The 19,995-nt window shown below is 36.4% G+C and overlaps 1 protein-coding gene across 1 annotated transcript in view; it reads right to left on the minus strand.

Annotated features, from left to right (window-relative positions):
• The window catches only part of PUDP (pseudouridine 5'-phosphatase), a 76,159-nt gene that overhangs the window by 50,007 nt on the left and 6,157 nt on the right, over window positions 1–19,995 (minus strand). The window lies entirely within an intron of this gene.

Here is a 19,995-nt window from a genome sequence, read left to right on the forward strand (position 1 = left end):
TGGCCAGGGCACCACTGCTGCTTCTGTGCTGCTGTACAGGACAGGCTGGTACTCCAGTGTGAATTCGAGTCCAAACAACTCTGCAGACACCAAGGTCAAAGTAGAAGGAGTGGGAGGAGGTGCTCCAGACACTGGAGCAGAGGTTCTCCTGCAACCCGTGGTTGAGGGGACCACTGAGGCTGGCCGTCCCCTTGCAGCTCATGGAGGTCCACAGTGGAGTAGATATCTACCTGGAGCAGGTGGATGCCCAAAGGAGGCTGTGACCCCATGGAAGGGACCCATGCTGGAGCAGTCCGTGGGAAGGATTCATGTTAGGAAAGTTCATGGAGAACAGTCTCCTGCAGGAGGGACCCCACACTAGAGCAGGGGAGCAGTGTGAGGAGTTCTCCCCCTGAGGAAGAAGGCGCAGCAGAAACAACGTGTGAGGAACGGACCACAACCCCCAATTCCCACACCCTGACATTGTTCCAGGGTGGAAGGGGAGGTAGAGAAATCAGGAGAAAAACCCATTATTTGAGTTGCATTTTATGGGAATTACTATAGCAGGACTCCCTTGTTGCTAGCCAGGCTATGAGCAAGGAGAGGAGTTCACTGCAATGTTAAACCCTATGGTGTGGTCCAAAGGGACCAAGGGTATTTTTGTAACCCATTATTTGAGTTGCATGTTATAGGAATCAGTATAGCAGGAAGCACCCAAAACAATGGAGGACGAGCCTTACAAAAAGCTCTGCAAGTGTAGCAGTGCCCCAACCTGAGCTGCCTTTGATGCCCAGTAGCTCCATACAACACACCACCTTTCCTTTCCTGAATGACCACCATAACAGATAGAGCCCAAAGTCATGGACTAAATGAACTCAATGACCATTTTGTGGACAGACATGGACATTTTACAGACGTTTCACAGGGGTAGTCCATACTCAGTTTAATAGCCTCCTGCATTTTAAATATCACATACCAGATCTGGGAACAAAATTTGCTTTTTCTTCTTCAAGAAATGCTTAATAGTGTCCAGATTGCAGATCTAAAAATAAGCTGCTATGCAATGTTGCAGTTTGCCAACTGCAGAGTACTCATGAAGAAGTTTGAGTCAAATCTGTTAAAACAGTTGTTATCCTATTTGCATTGTGTTAGAGCTTAGTTTTCTCAGTGCCAAGGAGGAAAAAAAAAGGGGGGGGGGTGCAACACGAAAAACCCTACAAAACCCCCAAAACAAACCCCCAAATTGGTCAACACACCACAACTGATCACTGCCTACATTTAAATGTGAGTTAATCTCACATATTACTCAATTGTTTAAAGCAACATAAATGCTTAAACAAGCAAGATGACAAAAAGCCTTTCCTTCTCTCTCCTCATTAATCTTGCTTTAAAATAATTGGCTTACAAAACATTCAACTTTTCTTTTAAAGAGATCACTTTTACTCTGCTTGAAGTCATAGCATTTGGACTCTGGTCATCAACTTTGATGCAAAGAAAATTACCCTCATCTCAAGATTCATGACCTCTTGTAAGATTCTACATATTTGTAACTCTTGAGAAACAACATGATTTTAATTGTCATGATTAGATGATAAAAGGATAGATGTAGATAGACATGTTTCACAACAGCACATGAATAAAAAATAAAATCTGGGGAACAAAATTACACGAGCACACACACACACATTGCAAAATTGGAATTTGAGGAGACCACTGCTGAAAAAGCTGTACTTCCTGCATACATATATGAGATAAAGACAGATGTTCCTTTTGATTGAAGACAAAGGAAAATCTGTCCCCCTTATAATTAGATATCAGTAAATAAATCCTAAATAGTGATACAACTTCAAGATTTCTTATTCCCGTTGAAATCAAGGAATATCAAAAAAAGTGCTTAAGAAATATGAGGTAGGGTAGTCTTTTTGCCATCGTAACCACAGCATTCTGATTGATCAGTTTAAGCATAGCAAAGAACCGTAATTTCAAACTACCATCAATCTGCAATACAATAAGAAACTAAATCTAATGCACACACACGAATATAACATATCAATGAAATAAAACAAGCAAGAGGAATTAGAAGTTCAATTTGAGTGCTGCATTATAGGCACCTACTGGTATTTTAGACACCCTAGTGTGTCTAAGACATCCATATAAAACTGACATTGAAAAAAGTAATCTGGGCGAGACTCACACCTTACTGCATGAGCAGACATATAGCATCCCAAGTGGTAATAAACACACACATTTAAGCAAGTGATTCCAGCCCCAGCTGCTAGCTCCCATCAGGAATATAAGCTGGTAACACAGCAGGACACATGTGGCAGTGGCCTGTTCTAACAGAGGGAAGGAAAAACAAGACTTCTTAGCTCTTGCAGTTTGCAGGACATGTGTAACCTCAGCTTCATTCCCTTCTGCTTTTCAAAACACTCTTCATCTTACTAGCTCGTCCCTTGATACATCTTTTACATGGACATTATCAGCACAACGTACTGTCCATCAACTTGCCACATTTCACTGGGAATGAGTGATATTCATTCCCTGGCCACATATCATCTTCTAGTCATTTTCTGCAGCAAGCTGCCTTCTATATAAAAAGCACAGTCAACTCCACTGCTGCTGTTTACAGTGTGTAAAAAAGCCAGTCACAATAAAAACAAAGTGACAAGAATGACAGAGGCACTGGATTACTTAGTTTGGAATCTGGCACAAAAATATGCTGATGCATATTCAGAAAAACCTACAGGTCACCTGACATTAGATCACAGTGCATAAGCGGTATGTATGATCTGCTCAAATCACTGCTGAGTCAGAACTGGAAATGCAGATCTACATAGGTTAGTGGTATAGTAAAGCATCGATGCGGTATCTAAACTTCAGCTTTATCAACCACTTACTTTCACATGAAGACATCTTCAGATTATAACTTCATGAATGAATATGGAGCTTGATATTCTCAGAAGGTTATACACTTTCTGAATTTATTCAAGTGATGTTATTGTAATTTTAAAATAATCTCCAGTTTATCAAGGAGATGAGGTTAGTAGGCATGAAAGCTCATCTTGGCCATATCTCATCTTAAGCCTTGGTTCTGAGTTATTCTTTGAATAACTCACCTCATCTTTGCATCAAGCTTCCCAGCTGAAATACACCTATGATTTATCCTGCTGCTAGAACTCTAAAAAGAATTTTAATTCTGTACACTCAGTATATTCCAGTGAGTCAAAAATCAGATCCTGGACATCTAAACTCTGAAAGATTTTTATTTTGATGGGGGATAGAGAAATGCTTAAAGGCAAGATTTTTAATTCAACCAGTAGGTTTCTTATGTTCATACCTGTGAGGCAGATTTCTGTCCATATGTAGAAGATATTAATCTTCAATATTCAATTTAGCCAAATTCAACCACAATTAGTCATTTTTATCAAGATTTTGGCCTAAGACTGAGAAAATCTCATTAGATTTTGTCACCATCAATACTGAATGAACACAGAGATGACTATGATTTTGCTTTTCTATCAGTCTTTCACAATATTCCTTTAAGCTCCTTAAGGTATGCAACAGTGTAAGAAGCCATAAAAATTACTGAAATGTTCATTTGGGGCACAAGATATATATAATTATAAACCAGAACACAATTACAGAAGCGAAAAATTTTGCTTTGCTTTTTGCAACTCAATTGATGGCATTTAGCATAGTATAAAGTGTTAACTTTTAAACAAATCTATGCAATTGTTGAAATGGTCGGGACAATCAACATTCCAGAGAGCGTGAGATGTTTCTTCCACTCCCAGAGTTATAGTAATAATAACAACGACATTTACATTTTCTCTCATTTCTGCATTTAAATGTAACACAGGCCTTTGTGTGTTTATTCTCCTACTGTATCAACTGAAACAGTGTTAAAGAACACAGGATTTAAATATAGTAATGGCAAAGCCAAAACAGTGACAGATTTCCTATCAGAAAGACTTTGTCAAGTCTTGAGTATCACATGCAGAACTTAGTCAATGGTTTTCACACCCACCTACTTCAACATGCCACTGAATAAAGCATGGTGCATAACTCATTCCCCATCCTTCTTCTATCCTTACCATGTCTTTCAGTGGGAATCTGATATTTTCCCTTTGAGATATCAGAAGTCAAACAAGACAGACAAAACCAGTATAAGCAATGCAAAAGACTAGCAACTATACAGCTGTCACTGGAATGGGTCTGAAATTGCAAAAATTAGTTTAAACCACCCAGACCCACTGAAGAATTAAGGCTGAAGGCTCTTGAGTTAGCAAAACAATCAGGAAGAAAAAAGGAAAGGATAATTTGATTTTTAAATAAACAATAATTAGTAGAAAACTATTTTGTAATTTGTGGCAAAAGGTCAGTCTTGCAGCTCCCTCCTAAAAACCTTCCATTCACACTTCCCTACTGTGAAAGCTAGTTTAAAAATGCATGAGTATGGTTACTCATGATGGCTAAGAGGAGAAAAAAAGCAGTAATGTAACAGCTGACCCCAAAATCACCTACAACAGCTTGGCAAAAGTGGGGATGAGGAAGACAGGCAACAGAAATTACTTTCTGCACAACAGCCTGTTACAGCACTAATCCAGAAAATGAGACCCAACCTTTCAATTTACCGTTAGGGCCTGAGCCTCCTTCTCCAACATCCCATAACATTTGTTTTATGGTATTATGTTATATACATATATATACACATATACATATATATATACACACCATGTATATAATTTGTATATAAATATAAAACATATAAACATGTATATATATGTATATAGTGTGTGTGTATATACAGTATTGTGTTTTAAAGGCAAAAGCTGCCTTTTAAAGAATAAAATTCAGATGAGTGCCAACACAAATCAACATGGAGCCTGTTGACTTAAGGGCTCATTAAAGGGATGCCCGTTCAAACCCTTTGGCAAAGATGGCCTCAGGAAGACATGAGGAACAAGAATGTTCTATTCTTTGCTGTAGTATTCCCCCTTTTCCTTCCAAATGAACTTGTTTAAGAAGAAAAGCAAAATCTAAATCTACCACCTTACAGAGACAACCACTTCAGTCATTGTCACAGGAAGCAATAAGCACTGCTTTTATGCACACTCAACCAAAATATCTGAGCTACACCTAAATTTCACGGCATGTGGTGCTGAAGTACTCAACCAGGCAGGCTGAACCTGAATGCAGTCTGGCCCATCAAACCAGTCAAAGGAAATGCTGCTGCAGTATTCCTATCTTGTACCTTCTGACTGATCTACTCTCATAACCAGCATTTAGGTTGTTCTTACAGCTACATGGAAGTTAAAGAAATGTAAACTCTCTATTAGAATACATAGCAAGCATCAAATAAAGGCTAGTACAAAATCATAAGCCAGTTATAAGGAACAAGTTATTTGGTAAACCATTTCATATGACTGATAAACCATAACTTCCAAAGATAAAGAAAAAATAATTATTATAATCACCAAAAATTAAAATTACTGCTTCCAAGTTGAGTGATGATTTGCAAATCATTATTTTTGATTAGCACTTAGAAAAATTCAGAGAAATGATCTGTTATTCATTTTAGTAGGGAGCAGGTAGAAGTCTGTTCCAGAGCTTTAATTTTTGCAAATCTATTTCTTTCTTTTCTGTTGCACTAGAATATTAATATAAGTACACTTCAAGATATACAAATACGCTACATGGTGATTACTTCACTAAGTCCAGAGAAACAAACTGTCACTGGATAACTCACTGTGAGTACTGTCAGTCTGTTTGCCCTTGTCTGATATAAGACATCCTACAGTGAATTCAAGTTATTGCTAACAGGCTTAAAAAGAAGGTGAATTTGGTGCTCAAAAAATACTAGCTGCATAGAACTATTGCCAAATGCGTATTACGTATTTGCCCCTCTGGGCTTATATTACTGGGAGAATTCTTCAATGGCAGCTACAGAGGAAGCAAGTTTCTCATGTTATATGCAAAGAAACATTTTACTTCTGCGGGGAAGTGAAGAAGCTTCTGGACAAATTCAAAAGGCTTTTAGTTTACGTTAATACAGCAGACATATCTTAATGCTAGCTTGTATTCACATATGCACCTTATCCTTCTTTTTAATGCCACAGGGAAGTAAAAGAAACAGTTCAGGAGTAAGGCATGCAAACCCTGTTCTGATGTGAAGCTGTGAGCAAATATTCCATCATCAATACAAAACAGTACAGGAAACATTAAAGAGAAATCTGTATTTTAACTCCGGAGCATGAGGGAACCAAACTTTGAAATAATAGGCAATATATATGACTTAATTCAAAACATTCTAAATATGCACTTATTAAATATCAGCTGACAGCATCTCAATAGTTTAAAAAATAGAAAAGCTACTGATTCACAGAAACTGCCCGATATGCTTTCTCAGGCGTTCATGAGGCCCTTAGCCATTAAAAACAGAACTATGCAAACAGCATCCGATATGGTGCCTACACAATCCCGCTTGCTGGGCTGAAACCCATGGCAAACAAAGATGCACCTTCTTAAAATGTGTATGATGAGGCCCAAGTCAGGGAACAGTTACATTGCCTTTAGCATATGAGCTACTACAACAAGGCAACAGCATCACACAAGGACTGTTCTCATCCAGAGAGCATCTGACAGCTCCAGGAAGAACAGCTTATGGCATGATCACAAGGAAGCTGGCCTTTCACCAAGGTGTTCTCTCTTCTTCTCAACAGATTGCTGACAACACGTAGCAGCGGTTCACTGACCTCAAGGATACAAAACACGGTCTAAAAAGTTGTTTTGAAATGAGATGTCCCAAGCAACTTGTAAGAAATCACCACACAAGGTAGATGAAACGAGAAACGTCATCATGTTATTAAAATCAGCAGAAGAATAACTAAGTATATCTTCTTAATTAAGATATACTTTCTCCAGGAAAAGCTATAAGAAACATAACTTTCCCTGAAAAGACATCCCAGAGCTGTTCTGTTCAGCCCACAACACAAACCAGCAAAAATGGAAAAAACAATAGTCAATGGAGGGTGGGGAGAGTCAGAAAACTTTATTCCTCACTCAAAAAAATCCAACAAAATTAAACCAAAGCAAAAATTCTCTTCAGCATGCCACAGTTCTAACACCTATTTCCTTTTTCTCAGAAATCTTTTGTTTGCCCAGGAGGCTACATATATATAAAACCTAGGCAAGTTGCAAATTCAAGTTGTTTGACTTTCAGCATTACATGTTTCTAAGTCACTTTCTGTCATGCTGTCCAAAAAGTCAGTTTCATAAACACTAGAAAAAATTTCAAATGACAGAGTGACTTTAATAGAAATGAAAAACATTATTTTTCCAGTATGGCCTTGGACAATGTTCTAAACTTAATTGCAGCAATGTGTCAAACATGCTACCACAAAGGAAGTGCAAAGAACTACAGACTAATAAAGCCAATCTCTTCCACCTGCTCAAAAGTGCCTAAAATTTTTGAAGTAAATCTGCTGATGGAGTAATTTCTCTGTGGTGATAACACTAAGGGGAGAAAAACAAACATCAACAATGCGCTTAATGTTCCAAGACAGAGGACATTTCATCATGGCTGATGGCTTCCAATCAAAGGGAATGTGTCAGAAATACTGCAAGACCTGATCAGAGTATCTCTTTAGCAGTTGTATACCAAGAACTCCTAATCCTAACTAGAATCTAAAATACAAAAAATAATCAGACCTTAGAGATCCATGTGGCCAAGCAGGATACAGCAAATTGAAAATTATGTTTTATGAGCTGTAGTCACTCTTTGTTTGAAAACTGTCCATAAAACCTCAAAATCATGGTACAGAAAACAATTTTAGGGACTTTGAGCACCACATGATAAGTGTGGACTTGCAGCTAGGCAAACCACAGGCTTCTTTGAAGTCGCATGACCACAGCCCTCACTTCCCACATGGGGCTGAGGACCACAGTAGAGGGCTGTTCTCACAGAGCACTGAAAAACCCCACATGGTAACAGCAAGTCCTACCTCCAAGACCTGGCAGTAAGCTGGAGGCAGGTCCTAACTGACTCTTCAGTCAAATACAACCTGGAGCCCAGAGTGTGACCACTCAAAGCTAGTGATGGTAAACAAGCTCTTTTTGTTTCCTAACATTATGGGTAGAAGCACAGACCTACTGGAAGACTGTAATTTGGTTTAGATTATAATCATCTTGCTTAAAATTTGCATGGTGAAATAAAAACTTACACACAATCATAGAACCTTTTTAATTAATCTCCATTGAATCCACCGAGAGATACCTAAATGATACATTCACTTAGGCTGGAAGAGACCTTTAAAGATCATATAGTGCAACCCCCATGACATGGGCAGGGACATCTTCAACTACATCAAGTTGCCCCAAGCATCATCCAACCCACAGCTTTCCTGTTTCTGAGCCCTGTGCACTGAGGACACTTTGTATGGCAAAAAGAGCTTTTCCTGTTTCCAGGACATTAAGCCAGTCTGCTACTCAACTGCAGTCAGACTGTATTAGTACTAGACTTTCATATTAATATTTCTCAATAAACTGCCACTTAGATAGTTCAGTATACAATAACAGTTGTTTAATAGGATTCCTTTTATTTTCTTCGTGAGTATTTACAGAGGAATTCTCAGTTCTGCTGCTGAAGAGCTGTATAGTTTTTTTCCCAGTATATATGTTAAATTTTGCTGAAAAACTTTGGCTTCTCTGCACAGAGGATGTAGTCTACCTAGTAATACTAGTATAAAATATCACACTAGAAATAGAGAATATATTAGGTTTTATTAACTGAAAGATCTTATCAGCATATTTTGAGCTAGGCTTCTGTTGTGAAAATTGCTGTACAAGGTTGTGTGATCTGCCCAAGAACTCTACTTCCAACCATAAAAAAATCTCTACTTAATAAGATAGATCAGATACACACTGATTAGGAAGTTTGAAAAACAAATGCAAATACAAGGCATCAACAACAGTTCATGTAAGACGTGGAGAAGATATTTCAAAAGTAAGCATTTGAGAGAGAATGCCAGTGAAAGGGTTTCAAACCACCTCAGTTTGAAACCACTCCAGAGACCTCCATCAATCTCTTAACTGCACACAAAAATGATTTTATTTTAGTATAAGTGCTATAGAGCACGCTTAAAAATTTGGCATACATCAGGTACCTAAAGATGGATGTACTGGACCCAGTCCTAACTTTCAACTAAAATATTTTAGCTTTTAAAGCTTTTTTAAGAGTGGCATTTCCTGGTAGAGAGGAGGTGATTGAGAACAGATTCATGTCTTAAATCCTGCACTTGGATCAAACCAACCTATTATTATTTTAACATATTACAACTAGCATAAGGTCTTCAAACATCAAAATCTATTTAACTTAAATGCTACTATCTATTGCTTAAAATGGGAAAAATAACAAAACGGTAACAGGGATGTTTCATAAAAAGACATACAACTTATCCACACTACAATCCTGGAAGAATACAGTGATTACAAAAAGGTTCAGACAGAGAATCTCACTAACACACCAGTGAACCCAATTCACATGAGGACTACAGCAGAAATAAAAAGCTGGAAGATGACTCTCCGACAGCAGCTATTAAGGTTATATTTTCAGCTATCTCAAAGGGAAGAGGCTGAATCTTATTTTGCTAGAGAGTGGTTCTGAGTATAATGGAAATGTTATGTTATGACTCTGTTTTGAGTATGACAGCTTAGAGTTACAAGAAACAGTGCTGTGCATCCTATGAAATGAAATAAAAAATATGTGTTCAGAGACTCTAAGACTGCAAGGAACTTTAGTCCATTTCATTCTCTTGTATGATTAATGTGCTAAAAATAAAAATAGATATTGTGAACCAAACCAGAAGTCATTCCCCTTTCACTCATTCTTTCTTCCTTTCTACCTCAGTTCTGCAAGCTGAGGTCAAAATTTACATCTTGAGACACAAGCAGCTTTGCTCTGCTGTAGCTGAAATGTAATAAGTATGACACAGGAGTTACTTTGCTAGGGTGTGCTTAGTTCTACTGCAAGGGCAAAGTATATGCTCAATAAGCACATAAAAGGAGATTTTCTTTTTTTTTACTTTATTTCCAAAACCAGCCCAAACTTCCTTCTCGCCATCCAAAAATTAAAGATTTAAAAAAAAAAAAAGTGCCTTTCTCTCACTACCCAGAACTAGGAACAAAACTACTGAGATCAATTAAGTCACAACGGTACAAGCAAGAGACAACTAAGCTGAGTTTCTGAATATAAACACCTTAGATAAGATACACATTTCCAATTCCACAGTAACTAACCTGAAACTTACCAAAAAAAAGAAAAAAAAAAATCTTTGCTTCATAGTAACAATTTGCTATGTCACTGTCCTTGTAAATGTGAAAATTGTTTTTAAAGGTGCATTGCAGGCAGCTTCAGAGTTAGAACGGGGTGAGATGTTTAAAGAAATGAGGAAAAAAATGAAGTCACTCTGATTAACACCTGATGCGGTGTGGCAAAAATTATAGTTAGAAATTATTAGTATAAGCATTGCTTACGCATCTATATGCAGTCACTAAGAAAACAATTATGAACAGCCATATTCAGCAGTATAGAAACAGATCTGACACACAAAATCTAGAATGAAGTAGAAATTACTAATTGAATATGAAATAACTCTGAAAAATGCCATTTGTAACACTGCTTAATAAATAGCTTCCCTGATCCTACTCTTGTAATTTCTTTCTGGTTGATCTAAAATCAAGCTTACAAACAGCAAAATAAAAAGTGTCTGCTTCATTTGCCGAATACATTGAACTGAGCCACTGGAACTTTCAGACAAAAGGATTAAGTCCTAAAGCTATACCTTTTGACCCATTATGTTTTGAAACTGTTAGGAAGGACTAAATGTCCTAGTCATATAGTTAAAACTGCATATCTAGTTAAACAGGGTTTCCTAAAAGTAAAGAAAAAACAATTAGTAGATATACAAGTTGCAATAATAATAAAGCAGCTGGTAACCAAAGGCCTTTCTCTTCTGAGAAGAGGCAAACACACTATAGGCCTCATTTTTCTAATAGCCTCCCGATTGTAGTTTTCAAAGAGATTGAAAAATTTGCACAGAAACGCAAAAGTGGCATTCCATCAATAAACTGCAAAGCCTTTTGTTTCTTTCTGTTGTGTGAAGAGCATATCTAACTATTAATGTAAGAATCCAATTGTATGAAATGTTGCAATCAAAGAAAACAGAGCTCAACGCTGTTGAACACGGCTGCAGCCTACTCTCTAAAGGGCAGTTCTAGTCACTGAGTTTGTCATAATTGAAGAGGTGGGAGGGTTTTTTTTATTGTGTTAGGTTGACACAGTTCGTGGTAGTACTGCTACAGGGCTGCCGGCCTGTCATCACTTCTGTTATGAATTTGTGTTTTCTAGAGCTTTAAAACTTTGCTGGTAAGAAATAAATAAAATGGAATTATAGAAGAATTAAAGCTGTTTTCTTCAGGAAAGGCATTTCTTCTGACAGTACCCTCTAACTTATTATTATTATTAATTATAGAAAAATCTAGCATATTTCTTGTGAATTTAACTCCCTCCCATGAACCGTCAGAGGAGTTTAAGTAGGTCTTGAAGGGGAAATGGGAAGCATCTACATTGCCAGAAGCGAAGCCATTAAATTACATCTTCATCATTATCACTTTGTGAAAAAATAATTTCCTTGGTAGTCTATAATTGTCTTAAAGGCTTCATTACAGACAATTCAAGCAGGTCATGCATTTTTCAAATTTAGACTACCATTCAATACAGTTGTACAATATCTGTAATCATTGATCTTTGTAAACTACTTTGTTGAATATTTGATTTATGCTTCCAAGCCTATATGATCAACAAAAAACTTTAATAACTTGCAGAGAAGGAGTGGATACTATTATTTAAACAGAACTGTAGAATTTTGTAACATCTGTGTCAACTCCTTTACAGATACTGCTCTTTTCCTTGGATAAAAGTAAGGTGCATCTTATTACACCTCTGATATGTTACAACACCTCTGTATTGGACACCTTGTAACTACTCATGAGTACAAATATAATCTTTCTGACTTACGTATTTCCACGCTGCGCTCATCTCTAAAAAATGAATGGCATGAAAGAACAAGGTTTGGGGGAAAGTTACTGATAAGCATTATCAAATCAGCAGCCAAGTCAAGAATATTCAGATAAAATGAGGATTTCAGGACTTAAGTGAGAACAATTTCTATGAAAACCAGATTTAATCTTAGTTGGGCCTAAACTAACAGAGTTTTGATTTGTTTTCAAAAGCAACCCTGTTTTTAATTCACATTACAAGAAGACTACTTTGAAGAAAAAGGAGGAGAGAAGAAAGGTAAATGTAGGATTCAACCAGAAAGAATTAATGGTTACTGGAAGTATTTTTTCTTTTTGTAACTCTTTTAAGATATACTTAGGAATAACATTAGAACATCAATTAAACATTATTTCTTGTACATACAATTAGAATATAAAGCAGAGAACTGAAGATCACAATTTCAGTACGCAAAATACTATGAAAACAAAGGTAAACAAAATATCTACTGAAGAGTACACAGAGGAAAAAAAAAGTATTCTGCCTTCCTTTCCTCTGTACACAAAGAGGGAAACATTTGGGTTAAACAAGAATATTTGGTTTTGTCCCCTGAAATCTCCAATTATAACAGAAGGAAGAAAAAGAAAACATGAATCTATTTTATGTTGAACTACAGTATTAGAAAATTGAATGGATGAAGAGGTGAATAACTTCCATGGGTTTGAGATAAATCTTAAGAATATGGCTTTTCTTTTTTCCGTCTTACTAGAAACTTCTCAGAACATATTGCCATTTCTCACTTAACCAGGGCAACAAGGCGAGAAAAACCACGCTAAACCAAAATTCAATCATCTTGTATTATCGCCTGGAGGAGTGGGGGAAGAACATAGAAAGATTTATGTAGAGAGCAGCTTTAACCAGTATAATGCAGACAGGTACCTGCTACAGATCGTGAAATGCCAACTCTTAAAGCTAAGATCTCTGAGGGAAAAACAAAGCCTAGTTAATTCATAAACCACATAACCCCATTTTATTGTTAACTCTCCATTATGTAAAGATACTTAAGAAAATTTTAACATTTTTTAAGACATTTTTCTTTGACAATTTCTGAGTTACTGAAATGCCACTCACAACTCAGGACACTCTATGATTTCTAAAGCTTTATCCAAGACTTTTAGAATCTCATAGACCACTGGAAATTTTCAACCTGAAAGAATCTTATTTGAAAAATTCTGAAGTCTGCAAAACAAACCCAAGGGGGAAAAAAATCATATAGAGAAAGCCTTCACAGACTTGCTTCTAGTTGTGAAGTATATTTGAGATGAAAGCAATACTAATATACCCAAGGAATAACTGCATCATTTAGAAAATAGTCTAAGAAAATCATTAACAAAAAATAAATATATCATAAAAAGATAATTCCTAATGCTATAAACCTTCGCAAGATGCCATCAAAATTCAGAAATTTTCTGAGACCAAGGTGTTTCATGAAGAATGCTATACAAAGTATATTTGCATACATGCATAAGTATTGGGATAAGATCTTACATGTTATTAACACTGCCATTAATAATTACAGTTAATTCTGTAGGTCCAATGTATATGTTTTGGAACTCGCAGGCTATTTGTAAACCCTGGGACCTAGAAACACTCAGGCCATACATTATTTAAAATCTTGTCCCAACATATGTGTAGACTGCCTCCTCTCTCCAGCATCTTGTTTTCCATAGGAAAGGAATGGCCTGGAGAGCAGTAACAGTGCTACAACAGACTGCAGAAATCTCTCCTCTCAGGGAAGTTCAGGGACCAACCTGGACAGGGGAGGCTGCGTGTGACAGATCACAGCCATACACAAATTTTGCAGTGGTAAAGTGCGAGGTTTTTAGGAGATGCAGCTGCTTCTAAAAGTATGAAACTCAGCTAATAGGCAGCTAAAAAACATGCCAAAAGTTCTTTAAAACTTTGAATACAATTAGCAGATAAACCCAACCTTTTTTTTTTTAATCTGTTAGAAAGAACTCTAGGCTTTCTAATGAAAGGAAAAAAAAAAAAGTAGAGCTGCCATCAACACAACAAGGGGCATAAAGATGCAAAACCTTGTTCTTTTTTAAACTAACCCTTAGAATTTCATTTTTTTCTTGTTATTCTACAGCATCTCAAAGTGCACACATTAATTACCTGCTCTCTGTAACAAGTTCCAGAAGAGGGAAGGGGAATAGTTCACTCACTTTTTGAAAAAGGCAAAGCCATGATAAAAAGTGAATGATGCAAAGCCAACAAAAAGTCAAATATTTTAAGAAACTAAATTTTACAATACTCTACAGTTTGCGATCAACTGCCACATAAAAAGTTTGAAGTTCTAGAACACGCAAAACCAGAATGGCAATGCTACTTCTTGCTCTTTACTCTTAAATGTCTTCATTCACGGAAAATGGAAATGTTCAAATTAAAAATGGGAGAAGGAAAAATACCATAAAAATATGATCTACAACAACAATAATAATAATAATCTAAGTTATTAGGCAGCAGAGCAGCAAGTAGATATACTACAATACCTTGGTGGTCCAAATGTTTTCATTTTCCTGGGATATGTTCCCCGTGAAACACCATTTTTAATTTTTAAAGACTAGAAATTTACGGCATTGTGATATGCTCTCTGTGGCTCCATCTCCCCTGAGCCACAAGGCAAAGAATGTTTTGTTAGTCCAATAAGAAAATAATGCTACACAGAGGATTCAGTCCTAGCATAAAAAGATCCACCATTTCACGTGGTGTAATTTTTTACAGTAATGGTCATGTAGCAGAATGATGACGTTAGCCAAAGTTATGTCACTTTACAAGCATATGAGTCTACTCTTTTGCCATGAGACAGATCAAAGGAGCTTTCTGTATGTAAATTACAAGAAAGAAAAAGAATCTTTACCACAGAACAATTTATTCAAATGAAATTAAGTCTCAGTGTACTCATACTCCACCTAAAACCCGTTAATTTCTCTCACTTTAGCCCTTCTGAAACACTACAACCCCAATATTTTCCTTAAACACACACATCTTTATTACTTTTCCAGTATTAGGGCAAATCTTTTCTTCTTCCTTAGAAATGTTTCCAAATGAACAGCACCAGCATCAAACTCATAAAACAACGCAATCTAACAGACATTTCCTCTCATGAGTGGCCAGTAATCAAACAAGGGTGTATTACTTTCAATATGTACTCTGTGGCAGTTTACATTACATCCAAACGGACTGATTAAGGCACTCCAAAGTGTCAGAAAATATTTAACTTTCAAACTTGTTTTCACATGGACCAAAAGATGTGTCATATTCAAATACAAAGCCTCTTGTCGTCAACAACTGTAACCACTTTAGAATGAATCAGTTAATTGCATGCTGAAGCAACATTGATGGTAAAGAAACCAGTTTCTGGCATAGCGCTATTTGTAGTTACTTTTGCTTTCTCTGAGAGACTGCAAATAATAAGATGTAGACATTAACACCTCATGAATACATTTAACTTTCCATTTAGCTATAGCTTTATTCAGCATGACTGTAGATAAGGGTAGCAGCAAACAATCATTGGAGCGTAAAGAACATTTTAAAAATAAGTACCAAGGCCTCATATTTGTTCTGAAACTGTTTGTTTTATTTTCAGAGAATACTGTTTAATTTAATTGTCTTGATTTTTTTTTTAAAGACATAATGTTCAAAAAGGTGCCCTAACATGAGCAGGCAATTTGCAGTATGTGGCGACACTGTGAAAGAGAACCTCAGTGAACTAATATCTATGCAGAGCAGACAATCCATGCACAGGAGCGAACACGAGGGCTGAGCTCTTGGCAGCAAATCCCACTACAAGCACAGGGCTACTGCAAAGGACTTGCTCGTGTCTGTCCTTCAGAGAGCGAAGGTTACACAGGGGCTGCTGGAACTGTTACAGCAGGTCAGAAAACATCTATTAATGAGCTGGAAAAATGAGACACTGTATAATGCTGAACATATTATATAACAACAAAGGTCATGAGTAAATTCCTACATGTGCTAGATTGAAAGACTGGAGTGACAAATAATAAACTGAGCTTTACTCTTCAGTTGTGTTATCCTGAGACAAACTGAACATGAAACTTGCGCAAAAGAGAACTACACATAGGCACAGCAGAGACAAAAACTAACAGCAGAGGAAAAAAATAATATATGGAGTGCTGATACGTAACTGGTGCCCAAAGGAAAGCTTTCAAGAACTAGAAATAAAACAGTTTCATCAGAGACACACAGTGTACTAGAAGTAGGGCTTATTTGATGACTTTTACAAAAATACTTCATATACCTCAAAAGGGAAGGAAGAAAAAAGTAAGAATACATTTTGAAAAGAAAACAACTATGACATATAACAACAGCAAAACCATACTTGGGAAAGAGCAGTGTCCACTTAGACGCAAGTTTTTCCAAATTACAGCATCAGATTTATTGCCAAACTACTATGGAAAATGGTACTTATTGTAAGAGGAATTAAAAACTCTCAAAAACTGCACAAGAACAGAAAGCATACATAGAGACAGCAAATGTTGATACTGTCAATAGGTGTGTAACCCTTCTAGAAGAAAAATATTGAGGATAAAAAAAAAGAGAAAAGTTGTCAACCATTAAGAGAAGAGCCATAAGAAACAGACCAACATTCCTTAGTAGTTACTGAAGGAAAGGAAGTCAAAAGTGAGATAAATAAAACAGGATGTTTTTTCCCAACCTAAGTATCAAGTAAAATCTTGATAAAGGTTGGCAGTACCTCAATGAACTCTGAGTTGGAACAGTGATATTATTATTACTATTATTATTATTAAGGGGGAGGAAACCGATAAATCAAGGTCAGGAGTCTCTGTCAGAATCATTCTAAAATCTAAAAATTATCTTTGTTAAATACTTCCCAGTAGTCTTGTGAAAGTTATGAGAGGTACAGAGAGGTACAGCAACACATAACAGAAGCAGTAACAATCACCAGCAGTCTCTGCATCATGCAAAAGAAAATCAGTTGTCCATATTGAAAGGACTAGATATCAAATTTGAAGGCAGAAGATATCTAGCTTAATTGCTTTTGTGTTGTTAGTTAACAAAGTTCCCTATTTAAAAAAAAAAAAGCAATGATCACATTGCGAAAATTATTGTCACCACTGATGTTTGTTGTCAATAAAAAAAAAAGGGGGAAAAAATTTGTTACAGATAATAACAATTACTGACACCCTCTCCCCACCATTAGAAGTATAAATGCAAGTATTAAAGAATAAGATTGATTATTGGAGAAAACACACCAGCAGAACTAAAAAAGCAGAATTTTGCTGGTAAACTGCCCTACACAGAGAAATTAAGGTGGCCTTAAAAATTCCACTCTCAAGAGTTCAATTAGCCAGCTCACAACAAGGCTACATGAATGAACTACAGCTACTCAGAACAAGAGCTGCAGGGTTGGGCCCAAGACAGCACACAGTGTAACTACTGCCAGCATGCAGAAAAATAAATCCAGGGTCGTTAATGTTATTTTTCTTCTTAAGTAAAAGGAAAATTGAAATACAGCAGCTGGAAATAGTGTTATTATACAGAAAAATTCTATGCACCTTTTCTTTGTGTGAAATTCTGTTCTATTTGTGACACATTATTATTTACATTCAAAGCAAAATAATTGGAATTTTATACACAAAACAGTGTGCATAGCCAACAAATATAAAACCTTATCATCTACAAACAGACCAGAAAAATCTGCATTTAGGCACAGAAAGAGACTGATTTTTATAAATGGTCAAACTGCTGTGTGTATCTTTAAAATCACTAAACAGAACCTTTAGACCCCTAGCACCTTCAAAACATACCTCTCCACTTGCTAAAGGCCCTCTATACAACTGAATGTGTCTAACAGTTGGAAAACGAAAGCCACATTATTAACAGTAGAAAACTGAAATCTCTTGGGATTCATTTATTTAGCATGTCTTGGGTTTTGTTCTTTTAAAACCAAGTGCTTTGGGCCTTGTACAAGTAATAAATAAGCACCAAAAATGTACTGCATTTGTATGTGATTTATATGCAATAATAAAATCAAATCATAGATCTTTCAGCTTGGGAGCATTCCTTTGTTAATTCCCCAGGGTAGAAAAAAAAAGATCATCGCTAATGTTGCCTGTGGCGTTTTGAAATGTGATAATCATTACAGAAATGAAAAAAGTTCTGTTCTACAGATGCCTAACTAAGCTCCAGTTCTGGATTATTCTAACCACAAACAACAGGAAACCATGCGGATGGACAATCTGCAAATCAATCACGGGAATAACAGAAGTTAGACTCTAGGTTAGCATGTTTGTTATGTCCCTGCCAAAATTTTCCTTGCTGTTAAATTAAAACATTATCTTTCAAGCATATGACAAATCTTATTTACTCTATTTATGGTTAGTTAATTCTTGAAGAGGAGCTGTTTTACTTATCTACTAAATTTGCTCAAGAAGCATCTATGAGGCATTTTAACCTAATAATATCCTTAATCTCTTTGTTTTTGTAACAAGATGCAAGTACAGAACACAAGGGCATGACAGTATTTTGTGTTTCCTTCTTTGTTCCCTCAAATCAGATGGAAATGGAGAATGGCAAGAAAATAAGTTTCCACTAGCTAGAAGCAGAAAATAGGCTTACAAGATTGCCAGTTTATAGCCTAAGAAGATTAATTCCTCCACTTAAGCCATAATAGAGGACAATCTAGAGAGGAGTGATGTTTAGTTGAATTGGTGCTATTTGCTCTGATGCAGAAGAAATAGGAAGCTGTTTTAACCTCCCATTCACACTGTAAAATAAAAAACAGCATGTACATAAGCAAACTCCATCATGGAACTCGTACGAGATTTCTTGTAACAGCAATCTCCCACGTAACTTGTGCAACACAATGGAAGTCAGAGTACATTTTTGACTTCTGACCTTGTGACAATTAGTAGGTAACACTGGGAAGAAAGACAACATGCCAAAACTCTGAGGAATCTCACAATGCTGCAATGAATTTAACTGCAAGTTAATTTCTTCTATACTGTAGACCAGAGAATACCTGTAAGACCAGCCACGCAGGAGTTGGCACAGGAGAACCCCATGGTTTTCTCCATACAAGGGAGATAGGGGCTGCAAAAGCAGCAACTTCTGATCCCAGTTGCTTGAAACACAGGGTGTACCTGTGCCTTCTCCATCCAATGTGACTTTGAGTTATGGCAAAGCTATCTTGCAAAGCTAAGCTGCTTTAGAAACCATCTCTCTTTTAGATTTACTTGAATATACTGACATTTCTTATGTCAAGATGCTGTTTCACAACACTAAGGGACACCTTTACATAAAACAGTCATTACTCCTAACAAAAAATTGAACAAAAATAAAAACATGACAACTTACTAAAGTAGCATGTTCTCTGCTTGCTTATTTAGCTTTAGTTCAGCTGTAAGCACAATGCTAAGAAATATCTTCGCAGTAGCTTTCTAAGTGCATTTGTCAGTTAGGAAACATTAATATTATACATGCGACTTGTAAAGAATATAATTTCTAATTTAAAATATTTTCAGTCCTATGCAAATTTAGCCACAGATCAACAAAGCCAACATTAAATCCTGTCTGTACTCTGGTGGTGAGGTAGCTATTAACTACAATTACATAACAAAACCCCTTGCCATAGCTCAAAATACAACCTATGCAGTAAGCTGAGAAGATAGATCCAGAGGGCATAACTCTAGTTCTATATTTTGTACAAATTCAATGGATTTTTCCTTCCCCATCCTCAGCATTGGTTTTGTATGTTTTTTACAATACACTAAAATGCCAGGATGAGATATTAAACAGTAAAACTATAACAAAAGTATTTATTTATGAAAGATCTTCAAAGATCTCTAGTTTCTGTTCTGTTTTTTTAAATTTTTATTTATTTTAGCAAGCTAACCCTTTGCTGTATACATTGG

The sequence above is a fragment of the Streptopelia decaocto genome (assembly GCF_964273445.1).
Source record: "Streptopelia decaocto genome assembly, chromosome: 1".
NCBI classification, from domain to species: Eukaryota; Metazoa; Chordata; class Aves; order Columbiformes; family Columbidae; genus Streptopelia; species Streptopelia decaocto.